This window comes from Marmota monax, unplaced genomic scaffold (genome assembly GCF_021218885.2).
Source record: "Marmota monax isolate L192 unplaced genomic scaffold, Marmota_monax_Labrador192_F-V1.1 WCK01_AAM20220418_F8-fsc00047, whole genome shotgun sequence".
NCBI lineage: Eukaryota > Metazoa > Chordata > Mammalia > Rodentia > Sciuridae > Marmota > Marmota monax.
The window spans coordinates 331,232-347,890 of NW_026692072.1; the positions used below are offsets into that span (position 1 = coordinate 331,232).

General features: G+C 40.4%; 1 pseudogene; it reads right to left on the minus strand.

Moving 5' to 3' along the window:
- Positions 1–13,329: 13,329 nt before the first annotated feature.
- Positions 13,330–13,505, minus strand: LOC124102153 (U4 spliceosomal RNA; annotated as a pseudogene).
- Between the last annotated feature and the right edge of the window lie 3,154 nt (positions 13,506–16,659).

Genomic DNA, 16,659 nt, shown 5'->3' on the forward strand with positions numbered 1-16,659 from the left:
GTAGCTATGTGACCTTGACCACAATAACTTCTCTAGGTCTCAGTTTTCTCATTTGTAAATTAGATATAATGGCAGTACTTATTCCTAGGTTGTTATAAGGATACTTAGAACAGTTTCTGACACATAACAAGCACCAAAATGTTTTTGAACAGACAAAAAGTGATTTTTTTTTTCAGGAGTGGGAATCAAAGCTAGGGACATTTTACCCCTGGACGACATTCCCAGCCCTTTTTATTTTTTATTTTGAGACAGACTCTTGCTAAATTGCTGGGATGGCCTCCAACTTGCAATCTTCCTGCCTCAGCCTTTTGAGTAGCTGAGCTTATAGGCATGTACCATCATGCCCAGCGCATAAAATGAATTTTAAAATAGCTGATCTATATCCACCCTCTTTGGTATTAAAAGATTACCATTTGGAACAGGTGAAGAATATTTTTATGTGGCACAGCCAGAGTTCCTGAATGGATTTAACTTGATCATAATGACAATCATCTAGTGGATAATTAAATGTGATGTGGATTGGTTTGAAATTTAGCAATGAGGGTCTTTTTTAAAATATAAAATTCCTCTAAAATGAAAATATGTTTTGCATGAAATTCTTATAAAATGTGTAAGTACAGTGGAAGCATTAAAATATTTTATACCTTTTTATAGATTAGTGCTTCCAGATCAAGACTTAAATCCTAAGAGTCATTGTACATCCTTAAAATGGCCCACTATGCAGCTGTTTAAAAGAATGCAGTAAATTTGCATATATATATATATATATGATTTTTTTTTTTCCTGCAAGGTCCTTGCTTAGCACCTGGAAGGCCATCTTAAGTGATAGCCACCATTTCAAGGAAAAAGTTTTGCTTTCCCGCCCAAGGATGTTTCTGAGAAAGGCTCACCACTCCCTCATACCAACCCAACCCCTAACTGGCTGCATTAGGACCTGCTCAGATCTGATTTTTGAGCCTTCCCCATAAAAGTCCTGGAACCCAAGCCTGTTTTGCCCCTCTCTATGGAGAGATGTGCCTTTATTTGTCAGCTCTGACAAATAAACTCTCGTGTCTTGGTCTCTGTCTTTCATTTCTCGCTTACCTGTTTCTCGTTCCTCCCTTTCCCTTCATATCCCATGAGCAAGAACCACCCAGTTAAAATATAATAAAAAAAGAAAAGTCTGTGGGGCACAGTGGTGCATGTCTCTAATCCCAGAAATTTGGGAGGCTGAGGCAGGAAGATCATAAGTTTGATGGCTGTGTTAACAATTTATGGAGGCCCTAAACAACTTAGTGAGACCCTGTCTCAAAAAAAAAAAAAAAAAAAAAAAAAAAAAATATATATATATATATATATATATATATATATAGTCTTTAAAAAAGGGCTGAGGATGTGGCTTAGTGGTAAAGCATCCCTGTGTTCAATCCCCAGAAGCCACCCCCAATTGTTATTTTTTAAACTTCCAGGAAATTTTGTGTAGGTGCCCTATAATTGTTTTGTCACTTAGATAATGAAAAATCCTGGGAGCAGTTTTGTTACCAATAAGTTTCATTTCTGTTGTTACATTGGTCAGTCCTGTAAATGATTGAAACTCCAGACCCCTATGTAAGTTAGATATTATTCCCTTCTTCCAGCTCTGCGGTGCTTTGAGCAGGAGGAAGGGGCAGGCTGGGAGTCTTCTGATTTCTCTCTCCTTGGTCTTCTACTGTGGCTCCTCTGCTGCCCTAACCATTTTGGCTCTTCCAGGTTTGAAAAAAAGAGGGAGAAGTAAAGGAAAAGTTTTGATTGATTCCTCGGTGTGGGGGGCCATCCTCTCTCAGCCTTGAGTAAGAGGGGTGGCTGGTCTGGCATCCCACTTCACGCACTGGACAGTGCTTGGCAAAGAAGTTGAAACCTTATCCCCTGCCTTATTTGGTGAAGAACATTCCACTGAGTTCCTTTGTGTGTCCCCCTTATAAAAATAAAGAGATTCTGGGTGCACGCTCTCTTGCCTTCCAGCTTGGAAGAGGACCCTTGAAGTGGCACAGCAGTCCCACTCTCCATCTGAGAAACTCATGTCCGAGTGTTGTGTGATTTCTTCGCCATTTTCTTAGCTTACTGTTGCAGCCAGCTTCTTTGAACCCAGCTCATCTCGTCCGTACAGGTCATTGGTGAGACTTCTGGATTTTTTTTTTTTTTTTTTGGTACTGGGAATTAAACCTGGGCATGCTCTACCCTTGAGCCACATCCCCACCCCTTTTAATGTTTTATTTTGAGACAGGATCAGGCTAAGCTGTTTAGGGCCTGGCTATGTTGCTAGGGCTAGCTTCAAACTTGTGATCCTCTTGCCTCAGCCTCCCTACTCACACCCAGCTCTTCGGGGGCATTCTAAGAGTACAAACTCTGGTTCTTTTTCTCAGATATCCCCCAACTAGGAAGCTCCAATTGCAATTCCTGTGATGTAGGTGATGCTTTTCTCTGGCAGACCACTTACACCCTTAATTTGGGTGTCTAGTGGTTTATCACAAAATCATTCTATTGGGGTCTCATGTCCCTCCAGGCAGCCTAAATTGGAAATATATTTTTTTTTGTTTTGCTTTATTTTTTGTACTGGGGATTGAACCCAGAGGTGCTTTACTGAGCCATATCCCAACCCCTTTTACTTTTATTTTTTATTTTGAGACTGGGTCTGTCTAAATTGCTTAGGGCCTCACTAAATTGCTGATGCTGAACTTGGACTTGAAATCCTCCTGCCTCAGCCTCCTGTGTTGCTGCAATTACCAGCACTGTCATTGTGTATGGCTCCAACATGTCCTTTTAAAGCTCGTTTCAGGTTGGCTTTTGCTCATGGAAAAGCATCCTCATAGAAGCTTGGACCTTTGCCTCCTCTGTCTCTTCAGATCTCAACCCAGAACTTATCACCTTAGATTCTGCAGTGTCCCTCAAACCTTGGAAGATGCTTTTCAGCCCAGGCCTAGAGGAAGTGTTTTTGAAGACTTTTTCAGGGTCTAAAGTAAGGGAAAATACCTTACCTTATAGAAAATCCCCCTCTTCCAGCCACTTCAATGCAAGTTGATAGGCTAAGGTTTTCAAAGTCAGTTTGGGATTCTTGCCACCGTAAGTCATGTTTGAGAGATAGCCACTCTCTTTAAAAATGTGAGTGTATGTGGTATTTATTGTTTCCCATCATTTTTTTTCTTCCTGTATGGGGTTTGAACCCAGAGGCACTCTACTGCTAAGGTACATCCTCAGTCCTTTTTACTCCCCCCTACACACTCTTTTTATTTTGAGATGGTGTCTCTCTCAGTTGCTAAAGGTCTCGCTGCATCACAGTGGCTGGACTCACATTTGCCATCCTCCTGCCTTAACCTCCAGAGTCACTGGGATTCCACGTGTGCTGTGACCACAGCTGGCTGCCCTCAACTTTTGAGGCAGCAGCAGAAATTAAGACAGAGTCTTAGATATCCAATTTAACTCATATCCAGAGACTACCTCTTCAAGGACACACAAGAAAGGGATACCTACCTCTAGGGGTTGGTGGGCTGCAGGCAAGCAATGGAGAAAGAGACATCTCACCGTGTAGCCTCTTATTCCTTCCTTTTAAATTTTGTACCATGTGTCTTTGTTATCTATTCCCTGTATATAATAATTGTGTCCCAAGAAGCTTTCTCTTGTAAAGTAAGAGCAAAAACAAATGCAGAAAAAGATGTCTTTTTTTTGGCAGGGGTTACCGGGGATTGAACTCAGGAGCACTCAACCACTGAGCCACATCCCTAGCCCTATTTTGTATTTTATTTAGAGACAGGGTCTCACTGAGTTGCTTAGCGCCTCACTTTTGCTGAGACCTGGCTAAGATGTCTGTTTTAAAAACAAATTTTTAAAGAAGAACTTTTTAAAAAAAAATTATAACTCAAGGCACAGAGTGAAGAATTAATGGAATTACATACATTTCCAAGCCAAGAAGAAGTCACTTTGCCTTTAATTCCTCACAGATCTTAGCTCTGTTTTTTTTAATTAATTTATTTTTAATTATATCAATTACATTGTCTCTATTCAGACTGCCTAGGGCTGCCTTTGTGGAACCACCAAACTGACAAATTATATTTGATTCTTCTTTACTTAAGCTCTGTTTAATATGATTTTGAGTCATGGAAACACAGAGTTGGAAGGAAACTTAAAAACCAGCATGTGACTGTCCCTGAGGTCCTGGATCATTGCCAGCAGACACCCAGGAAGCCTTGGGCAGAGCAGGGCAACCTGCCTGTTTTTTGTCATGTGTGTGTTGTTTTCTCTTTTACTTTGAAAGCAAGCGTTGAAGAGAAACAAGAGCATCTCATATATTCTATAACCCAGCGATGGCCTTTGTTCTTGCTTTGTGCTCTTTGCAGGGTAGGACACAGTGCTCCTCTTTATTTCTCAAAAGAAAATCCATTCTACAAGGTCCAGGGAAAGATTTTGTAGAGAATATGGATGGGAGGGTTTCATCATCTAACAGAAAGTAAGATTTAATAAAAATTGCCATCAAACCGTTCTATTCTCCTTCAAGTTCATCCCTCCATACCAGCTACTCCTTCTTCATTTCAACCCTTTTATTAGGCAGCCTTCTGAGACCTGCCTGCTTATAATCAGCCTTCCAGCCCCTAGGATCCACACTCTGAAATCTCTCCTTTTTCCCCCTGCAGAACATTTTAGCCCTCTCCTGGTTTCTTCAATTTTTCATCTTCATACCTGAAATTGTGTTTTCCAGAGTATTTCACTTCCACTATAAGAAAGAAAGTAATGGCCAGGCATGGTGGTGCATACCTGTAATTCCAGAGGCCGAGACAAGAGGACTGCAAGTTTGAGGCCAGCCTCAGCAACTTAGTGTGGCACTAAGCAACTTAATAAAACCTCATCTCAAAATAAAAATAAATAAGGTTTCAAAATAAAAAATAAATAGGGCTGGGTATGTAGCTCAATGGAAAAGCATCCCTAGGTTCATTCCCCAGTACAAAAACAAAACAAAACAAAACAAAAAAAGTAATAAACAAAATGCAAAAAATCTTCCTGGGACTGGGAGTAGAGCTCAGAGGTACAACTTGTGCTTAGTTAGCATGAAGGAGGCCCTGGGTCCAATCCCCAGCACCAAAACAAACACAACAAAACTTCCATGTCTCAACATAATTTTTTTTTTCTCTCACACAACAAGAAAGCAGCCGTAAGTAAGCACAGAATCCAGGTTTACACACTTGAGGACATTTTGTGTCACGAAGCCCTTAATGTTAGAGCTGTAATGGTTCTGATTGGGCTGGGCAGTGCACGCCTGTAATCCCAGTGGCTCAGGAGGCTGAGGCAGGAGGATCTCAAGTTTGAAGCAAGCCTCAGCAATTTAGAGAGGACCTAAGCAATGTAGCGAGACCCTGTCTCAAAATAGAATGTAAAAAGGTCCGGGGATGTGGCTCAGTGGTAAAGCAACCTTGGGTTCAAACTTTGGTAAAAAATAAATAAATAAATGTCCTGATATAATAGATGAAGAAATTGAGACTTAAAACAAGATATAAGGAAGATTGTTAGTTACCCTCCAAAATCTATTTCCCCTGTATCCACAGTAATAGATTTATAGCTTGGTGTGGCCTCATGACTAAATTCTCACTAATGAAATGGGAACCAGGGTGATTTGTGCAACTTCCAAGTCATTTGCTTAAAAGGAAGTTTCTTGTTGATTTCTTCTCTTTCCCACTTCTTGAGCAGAAGTCATATTTGATAGCAACACAACTCGGACTGTTCAGACAAAAACAATACCCTTGCATCTTGCTGTTCTAACTGTGGTTCATGGATCAGTAGCACCAGCCTCAATTGCTTCAGAGCCTGTAAGAAGGGCAGAATCAACCCTGATGGTGGAGCATACTTGTAATCTCAGCAACCGGGGAGGCTAAGTCTGGAGGATTGTAAATTTGAGGACAGACTTGGCAATTCAGTGAGACCCTGTATCAAAATAAAAAATGAAAGGTGTTGGAAATATAGCTATTCACTTCTTTTTCTCTTCCTCTTTCTTTCTTCCTTTCTTTTACAACCGCCCCCCCCCCCCTTCCTTCCTTCCAGTACTAGAGATTGAACCCAGGGGCACTCTCCCACTGAGCTACAACCCCAGCCCTTTTTGATTTTGAGGAAGTGTCTTGATAAATTGCTGCCGATATCTTCAAACTTGTGATCCTCCTGCCTCCGTCTTCCAAGTGTCTGGGATTACAGGTGTGCACTACCATGCCTGGCTTCCAATTTTCTTTTAATCTTGGGAAAATACACATAATATAAATCTGACCATCTTAACCATTTTGTGTGTGTGTGTGTGTTTGGTGCTAGAAATTGAACCCAGAGCTTGCACACGCTAAGCACATGCTCTACCACTGAGCTCTCCCCCCAGGCCTCTGTTGTCCATTTTTAACAAAAGTTCAGTGGTATTAAGTACATTCATATGGTTGTGAAACCGTCACCACCAACCGTCTTTAGAACTCTTTTCATCTTATAAAACAGACACTTGAAACCCTACACCACTAAACAACTGCCCGCCACCCCCCGCCCCTGGAAACCACCATTCCTCTTTCTACTTTTGGACCGTTGGGAGACAGAAACAAACCTCTCACTTAAGTAGTGTTCGGATTCTCCTCCTTTAGAACTGAAGCACTTATTTCCTCAGCTGCTAAGAGTGTTGGCAGATGACAGCCGTTGCCGAGTCCCTGTCTAGAATCGGCCCTTGGCTGAAGAGAGATACCTCACATATAGTTCCAAGTTTAGCCAGTTCACATCCAGTGGATGCAAGGGTCAATGCTAGGACTGTTCCCTTGCTGCAACTTGGGGTAACTCTAAAAGACCATCCCTACTACAGAGCTCTTGAGTAATTGTGATTATGTCAGATCAACTTTTCCCTCTGCCTAATTCTGCTTCTTTCACTCCTCCGTGGTGTTGATTTGGTAAATACTCTTTTTTTGTTGTTGCCGGGGACTGAACCCAGGGGTGTGTTACCACTGAGCTACATCCCCAGTCCTTTTTTAATTTTTTTATTTTGAGACAATGTTTCACTAAATTGCTGAAGGCCTCACTAAGTTGCTGAGGCTTGCCTGGAACTTCTGATCCTCCTAACTCAGCCTCCTGAGTCACTGGGATTATAGGCATGCGCTACCACACCTGGCAGAATCCTCTTCCATACACCCTTATTTGGTATCCGTGGTCTAAAAATAAGAGCAATCACAGTGAGGAAGGCAATGCCTCTAAAACTACTCTTTCTTCCCTACATTCCCCTACCTGACTCAGACAGTAAATTAACAATATATTATATATTCTAGGGGTAATGAAAAAATAGTGCCATTCTTATGAGACCTAAAGGATGCAGTAGTGGTGGCCCCCACAATATTTTCATTTCTAAGAAAGTGTCAAAATGACTTCCAACATGGCTGTATCATTTTATGTTCCCCCAGCAATACTCAAGATTTCCGGTTTAGCTGGGCAAGATGGTGGCACATGCCTGTAATCCTAGCAGCTCGGCAGGCTGAGGCTTGCAAGTTCAAAATCAGCCTCAGCAATTTAGCACTCTAAGCAACTTAGCAAGACCCTGTCTCTAAATAAAATATAAAAATGGTTGGGGATATCGCTCAGTAGTTAAGCACCCCTGGGTTCAATCCCAGTTACCAAAAAAAAAAAAAAAAAAAAAAAAAAAGAGTTCCAGTTTATCAGGTTTGTGTGTGTGTGTGTGTGTGTGTGTGTGTGTGTGTACAGCTGTATCTCATAGTTTTTAGTTGCACTTCCTTAATGACTAATAATGTTGAACGTTTTTTTCAGGTGTTTATTCTTCATTTTAAAAATCTTCTCTGGTAAATTATCTGTTGAATACTCTGGCAAATTTAAAAATAAACTTGGATTATTTTCTTATTGTTAAGTTTTAAAAGTTCTTTGTGTATTTTGGATGAGTCCTTCTTCAGATATGTGTTCTGCAAATATTTGCTCTCAATCTGTGACTTGCCTTTTCAGTCTTTAACAGTGTCCATTGCTGAGCAGAAGTTTTTAATTTATTTAAATACATCTTAACTGCTAGATGGTGCACACTTGTAATCCTAGCTAATTGGAAGGCTGAGGCAAGAGGATTACAAAATTCAGCCCAATCTGGGCAACTTAGAGAGACTCTGTCTCAAAATAAAATTTAAAAATGCGGGGCTGGGGATGTAACTCATAGTAGACTGCTTGCTAGCATGTGTGAGGCCCTAGTTCAATCCCCACTGGGGGAAAAAAATCCAGCTTAACGATTTTTTTCTTCCATGGATTGTGTTTTTGGTCTGGTGTCTAAAAATCTTATCACCATACAAAGGTCACCTAGAAAATGGTAACATTTTCTTCTATAAGTTTTATAGTTTTTCATTTTACGTTAGTTCTATGATCCCCCCCAGCTTTCAGTACTGAAGATTGAATTCAGGGTTGCTTTACTACTGAACTATGTGTCAAACATCAAAAGTTGTAAGGCATGGGAGCACATGTCTATAATTTCTGTTATTCAGGAGGATGAGGTAGAAAGATGGCAAGTTCAAGGCCAATTTGGAAAACTCTGCAAGACCCTATCTCAAAAGAAAAAATAAAAGGGTCTGATGACTGACGTAGATCAGTGGTAAAGTGCCTGTGAGTTTGATCCTCAGCATACACACACACACACACACACACACTCACTCACTCACACACACAGTAAATGTTGAAAGGGACAGAGGATGATTTTTTGATGTAGATAGCATCTGGGACCTCTGCCCATTAAATCTCAGTAGCACTTAGAATCATTGTGACATGTGGAACCAACCTAGATGCCCTTCAATAGATGAATGGATTAAAAATGTGGCATTTATACACAATGGAATATTACTCAGCACTAAAAAATAACAAGATCATGGCATTTGCAGGCAAATGGATGGCATTAGAGCAGATTATGCTAAGTGAAGTTAGCCAATCCCTAAAAAACAATGTCTTCTCTAATATAAGGGGGATGACTCAAAATGGGATAGGGAGGAAGAGCATGAGAAGAAGACTACCACTAAATAGGGAAGAGAGGTGGGAGGGAAAAAGAGGGAGAAGAAGAGTTGCACGGAAGATGGAAGGAGAGCCTCATTGTTATACAGAATACATATATGATGTTGTGATGAGAAAAAGAAAAAAAAGGTGTGTCACATTAGATTGGATAGAGAGAAAGGATGGGAGAGGAGGGGAGGAGTAGGGAGGATTGGAAGGGCAGCAGAATAGAATAGACAATATGATTCATGTATGTACATTCCATGTATGTACATTCCATGTATGTATTATATGTCAAAATACATTCTGCTGTCATGTATGACTAAAAAAATAAAAATAAATCGTATGGTAAAAAAAAAAAGAATCATTGTGACATTTAAAATGCTCCTACAAAAACCAGAATGCCTCTGGAGAAGTTCTACCTGCTTTAAGAACCACAGCTTGAAAAAGAAATGCTATTATTATGTATGATTTTATTGTATCAAGCCAGGGGCACTCAAAACTTCCCATAAATGGTTCCTTTAAGTCTCTATGATTATAGTTTTGTACCATTTCTCACCGTTTTACAAATAAGCAAGCAGGTTTAGAGAGATTAAGCCACTTGTCCCAGGTTACCACAGTGAGTGAGCAGCAGTTATGAACATCTCTAGCTCTAGGCCTTACCATGCCCAGCTCCCTCACCCCCCTACCCCCCCCACCCCACTGCATTGGAAAACTATGGGTCTCTGGTTTAGGGCACAAGAGCAAAATTACTGGAACTTCAACTCCCACCCTCACCTCCATCCCCTGGAAATGCCTGTGCCCTGGCTTTGGAATCTATGAGCTGCCTTCCTGGTGGTACTTAGGCTCCTCAGCCCCTCCCTGGGCCCCACGGTACCCACCCTTCCTGCCTCATTTCCATGGAAGGGCTGCTCTTCAGGAAAACAAGCTAAATTCTGCTTCCAGTTTCCTGCTGGGTTTCAAAAGGGGCAGCAGTTGTTTTATTTGATTTATTTTTTATTCCAGATTTCTCTTCCTAGTAGCTAGGCGTAGTGACACACCTGCCTGAAACACAGGAGACTCAGGAAGCTGAAGCAGAAGGATGGCAGGTTTGAGGCCAGACTCAACAATTTAGCAAGGCCCTAAGCAACTTAGACCCTGTCTCAAAATTTTAAAAATTAAAAAGGTCTGGGCTGGGGTCGTGGCTCAGTGGTAGAGCGCCTGCCTATCGTGTATGAGGCACTGAGTTTGCTTCTCAGCACCACATGTAAATAAATAAAAGTCCACTGACAACCAAAAATTATTTTAAAAAAATTAAAAAGGTCTGGGGATGTGGTTTGATGGTTAAGCACTCCTGGGTTTAATCCCTGGTACATAAACAAACAAAAACCCAGATTACTCCCCCTGGGAGTCTGAAGTGGGCCCCTGGGACTGGCCTGGAAGGCTGTGTCATCTCTCACTCAACAGTGTCTCTCCCTTCCATATCCAAACAAACTAGCATACTCTGCTTCTCTTTCCCCTCCAATAATATCCCTGCTTCAACCATATGGGAATGTAAAAAGAGCACCTTCATTCACCAACTCCTTAAGGGATCTCGGCTCTGATGACCTAGCATCACGGTTCTCAGGCAGGAGTTGGCTGGCCACTTATGGGTCATATCCCTGGAAGTATGGAGTGATGTGACAGAAAAGAGACAGAGAAATAGAACATATCTTCTGGATCCCTAAATGTTTCTAAATGGTAAGTGAGAATATCACTTAAAATACCTGAATTTAAGGGGCTGGAGTTGTGGCTTAGTGGTAGAGCACTTGCTTGGCATGTATAAGGCCCTGGGCGCGATCCTCAGCACCACATTAAAACAAAACAAAATAAAGAAACCTGAATTTAATAACAAATATGGAGGTGTCATTGAATGGAATAGAAAATATCCATGAATGTTTGGGATCAAGCTGTGACTTGGAGAGATTCCTCGCTCTTGAATGTTCTGTATCCTATCCTTTCTCCCTTCCCTCATCTCACCCTCAGACCATCAGAACTATATGTTCACTTTCCTCTCACTTCAGGATAAAGCTCAGCACTGACTTGTGACATCTATGTGATTATCAGGTTTTTATGGTAATATAAACTTGTTCCAACTCTTCTACCCCTTCCAATGCAGATAGCCTCAGCAATTTAGTGAGGTCCTGTCTCAAAAACTAAAATGAGCTGGGGATGTGGCTCAGTGGTTAAATGTCCCTGGGTTTAATAACTGCCTCCTCCACCAAACAAACAAACAAAAACTCAGTAACCATATTCCTTATCATATTGAGCTTATATTTATTTTATATGCTGTAGCTTTGCTTTTTCTCCCTGGGGTCTTGGCTGGAGTTGTTACAGTAGTATAGGATAATGGCTATGAAATATGCCTTCTGGAATATTCCTAGCTCTATAAAATGGCAACAATGTAGTTAAATTTCTTCATCAGGCAACTAAAAAAAAAAAACAAACTCTAACCTCACTGAGCTTGCAGTTTAACAGAAGGATAAAGTAATATGTAATAGGGCTAGGAATGTGGCTCAAGCGGTAGCGTGCTCGCCTGGCATGCGCGGGGCCTGGGTTCGATCCTCAGCACCACATAAAAATAAAATAAAGATGTTATGTCCACCGAAAACTAAAAAATAAAAAATAAATAAAAAAGTAATATGTGATAGGTTTAATAAATAATGTATTTCTTAGGAGATGATTGCTGTGGGAAAAAAATTGAGTAAGGAAGATCTGGTGTATTGGAAGGGGTGAGGATATGCTTCAGAATTATAGGATGGTCAAGGTAGCATTATTCAAAGGTGACAAAGGTAACATTGAACAGAGACTTAAAGAAAATGAAAGAGTGAGCCATGTGGACTTACGAGTGAGCCGATTCCAGATGGAGGAACAGTTAGGTCCCAAGGTAAAGGTACTGAAGCAGGAGAATGACTGACATTTTTATGGGAAAGTAAAGATACTAATGTTGCTGGGTGAAATCACATAAAGGGAGAAGAGTGTACTTCAGAGAAGTCAAGGGGGCACAAATGATATAGAGAATTGTTGGCCATTGTTAGGGCTTTGGCTTTTATTCTGAGTATCATGGGAAGTCCTTGGAGAATTTTGAGCAGGGAATATACTTGATCTGATTTAGTTTTGTTGCTGTTCTTTGTTCATTTGGTGCTGGGATGGAACCCATGTTAAGCACATGCTAACATGCCCTGACTTAGGTTTTAAAAGGACCCCCCCCCCCCCCCGCAATGTTTTCCACGTGCTGTGAATAGGCTGAAGGAGGGGCAAGAATTGAAGCAAGGAAATCAATTACTAGTCATCTGAGTAAGGCAAGGTCATTTGGATCAGGATGCTAGCAATGGACATGGTTAAAAAGGGCTCAAAATTTGAACATATTTTAAAGTTGAATTGGCAGGATGTCCTGATAGATTTAAGGTATGATTCCCAGGCTTTGGGCTTGAGCAACAGGAAGGATGGAGGTAGCAGTAACTGAGATGGGGGAAACCGTGGGTAGAGAAGGTTTGGGGAGAAAGATCCAAAGTGCTAGTTTGAGATGCCTGTAAGACGTTTAAAAAGAGATAGTTGACTACATGATTCTGTGGTTTCAGACAATACATAAACTTAACTAAAGATATATGCAGGAAGCCATCTATGAGCTGTGTGTGAACTGAGCACCTTTGGAGCCATTAAGCAGGGAAGTCCAATTTGGGGAACTCCCAGGCAGAACCCACTGGTAGGAGAATACCTAATTCACGTAGGTTCCCTGTTCTAGCTCATGATTCAAGTTCAAATACAGCTCCCCAGAAAGGTAACCCTGGCTGTTTGGATGTAGATGAGTGTAGCTTGCCAAAGGCCAATCAACCTGTTCACTGCAAGACTCCTGCCACACAAGACTCCTCCCACTGAAACCTTATCCCTGCCTTTGATGTACTTCCCCTTAAATAAAAATTGGGGCGTTTTCCAGTTTTTCAGTTTCAGTTCCTATCAGGACTGGAAGACCCATCAAGTGCTCTGCTATTAAAATCTAATCTTTGACTTTGTCTTATTTCTTACTGATTATTTTAGACTTTTTATTTTCCCAGGTGGCTCACACCTCCTGAGCAGGAACCTGCTCTGTCGGGTTGCTGGCCATCCCGCGATATTTAAATTGCCTGAAAAAGCTTTTAATTTAAGGCCTGAAAAATGGTAGATGCTCAATAATGTGAACTGCAATGATGAAGATGGGGGGTGGTGTGACTTTTTATCACCCACCTCTGAGGGTACTCTAACTCCCAATTTCACCTGTCCTAAGAGGGAGGAATCTTCCTAACCTTTTATTATTTGTTTATTTATTTTAGGATACTGGGGATTGAACCTAGTGGGGCTTTACCATTTAGTTACATTCCCAGCCCACCCCACCTCCTTTTAAAAAATTACCAGTGTTATCTATATTTCAAGTTGCCATGGTAGGATATTGGGAAAAAAAATTTCAATTAGCAATAATTATGCCTTGAATAAGCTTCATTGGCTATGACACTGCCACTGGGCAAACTGATCCCTAACCTTTAAAAAAATTTTTTTTTAAGAGATCTTTTACTAAATCGATTAGGGCCTCACTTGATTTATGAGGTTGGTCTTGAACTTGGAATTCTCCTGTCTTCAGCTTCCTAAGTAGCTTAGATCACAGGCATGTACCACCATACTTGACTTTATTTTTGAGACAAGGTCTTACTGAATTGCCAAAGCTGACCTCAAACTTGTGATGCTCTTGCCTCAGCCTCCCAAGTCACTAGGATTATAGAGATGTACTACAATACCCAGCCTTATCCCTAATTCAGCTAAAACAAAGTTGGATTTTCCACTGCTCCACCTTGATTTTTATTTATAACATAAATAGTACAACAGTAGAGGGAATTTAAAAAAAAAAAAACTCCATAGTATACCTAATCATTCTTATTTTTCCATGTGTTATCCATTTTGTCTGATCTTAAAAATACAGTTTAAAATAGTTGAATCATGATGCATGTATTCATATTTACCCTGGTTACTTCAAGTGATGTTGTCCCATAAGCTATTTTCCAAGTTACCACATAGTTTCCATAATTACAATTTTTAATGGTTGCAAAATAATCCATATTTACTTGTCCCTATTGCTATTGTTATTTAGGCTGCTTTTATACATATCACTATTATAGCTAGGGCTGCAATCTCATGCATTAACAATTTTTTTCCCTAGGATATATTGCCAAAAGCAGACTTACTAGGTTAAAGGGCATGATTGTTTTTGTAATTCTCAATACATAATGCCAAACTGTGGAAATGTATCAACCTTTATGCCAAAGGTTGGATCTTTTTATAAGGAAAAAAATAAAATTAAACACATCAAACTAGAACCATTTACAATAGATTCACTAATGCCATTTAAATGAAACTACATGGAGAGTTTTTTTTTTTTTTTTTTTTAAATGTAAACTTTTTTTGTTGTTGTACCAGGGATTGAATCCAGGGGCACTATACCACTGAGCCCCACATCCCCAGCCATCCCCACCTCCTACTTTTTTTTTTTGAGACAGGGTCTCACTGGCTTTGAGCTTTCAATCCTCCTGCCTCAGCCTCCCTAGCAGCTGGGATAACAGGACTGTATCAGCACGCTTCGTTCAGAGATCCTTTTAGATAGGCTACAGAGCTCATTTTTGTAACATTTTTTGAGCTTTGTATTAAACTATTAACTATTGCTAGGTATGGTGAATGCTCTTCTATAATCTTGTGTTACCTGTACTGAGAGTTGATTTAAAGAACTAATTTTTTAAAGATCTGCTTAGAGCCATAGCCAAATAGTAATGATGCATGGCATTTTTGGTTGAAAGGTGACGCCAGCAAGCCATTGAGATGATATGATTATATTAAGATCATTCAAATGGATATTAGACCCCTGCTGTCCACCTTGGCCTGCTACTTTGGAGCTCTAGCCGGACTCCCAAAGAGTTCCCATTGGTTGGGAAAGTGCGGTAGGAGGGAATTCCGGAGGAGGGATTTCCTGTTGGGGTAGTGTGGTCCGGGAGAACGCTGAGTGTGTGGGTCGGCATATTTCTCGGAAGCATATGGGGCATTGGCGGGAGTTTCAAAAATAAAGTTTGTTCCTGTTTGAGTGGCTCATGATTTTGTGCCCAGCCAGACTGCGGCAAAAATCTATATTACCTTTTTTATATTATTACTCTTTTGTTAAAATATTCTAGTTTGGTATCTCCCACCCTTTGATTGCACTAATGATTTAATATGGTCCTACTCCACCTGCCCGGCCTAGGTTAGCTATTCAAAGATATTTAAGATGTAGAATTAACAACTGGTCGTGGTGATTAATGTCTAATCCCCTTCCTCTTTAAGGGTAAAGAGAGCAGGTCCATGATGAGATATTGATGCAAAAACTGACAAGTGAGTTCAGACTAGATTGGTTATACCTGAAGGTGACAACATTGTAAAAGCATGCACAGTACTGGTGAGTACACCTGTTAATTTAGGCCACAGTAATATCCCAGCTAAATTACCAAAGGAAAAATAGTTTTCTGCTCGCTTCTCTTCCTTTCCCTTCTTATCCTTTCCTGATCAATTCAATCCTAACGTTATTAGGTGGGGACTGAGCAAGGTCAGCATCTTCTGGCTGGGGTCAGGGGAGCCGTTGCTCTGATCAAGGTGGGTGCTGAATGCTGAGCAAGGGTAGGCGGAATGGTGTTTATGTGGAGGGGGTGGCAGAGATGGGAGACTGGTTGCATACAGGGACTCAGAAAACAATGAAGACTGTGAGGATAATGAGAAAATGGTTTCTTGTTATTAGAAAAAGGAGGAATAAATATAGAAAGGAAGTAAATGAAAATAAATATTATTGGATTGGGATCAGAAGCACCAATGTGGACTCCTTTTGTTTAACTTTTTGTTTTTTTATTCTAATTTGTTATATGTGACAGCAGAATGCATTAAGGTTCATATGACTCCTGGTTTTTGATATTCAGAAAGTCCCCAAGTTACATTTTTTTGTATAGTCCCCAAGTTACATTTGACTTAATTTTTTGACTTTAATTTTAAATTTTAAGATGGTTGTGTAAGCCAGGCATAGTTGCACAGGACTCTCATCCCAGCTATTCAGGAGGCTGAGGCAAAAGCATCACAAGTTCAAGACCAACCTATGCAATTTGGGGAAACTCTTTCTCAAAAATAAAATAAAAAGGACTGGGTGTGTAGCTCAGTGATAGAGTCCTTGCCTAGCATGGGTTAAGGCCCTTGGTTCAATCCCTAGTACTGAAAAAAAAAAAGTGCAAAATCACCATGCATCCAGTAGAAACTATAATTTAAATGTTTGAAATTTTGAATTTAAAAATTTTTCCAGGCTAATAATACAATACTCTCACAAGGTTAGGCAGGGGCAGTGAGCTGCAATTCTCAGCCATCAGAGGGGTAAGCAAACCATATTCGTTTGCTTAGCTATGGTGATTGGTAGGTTCAGTGTATTAAATGCATTTTTGACACATGATGTATTTTTTATTAGGACTAACTCCATAGTAAGTCAAGGAATATCTATAATATTTATTCTGGAATTAGATCAGATAGTGACACTGGTGATGCAAAATGAACTGAAGAACTGAAAGCCACTGAGTTGCACATTTTTAAATGGTAAGCTTTTTAGGCACAGTGGTGTATGCCTGTAGGTCCCAGATA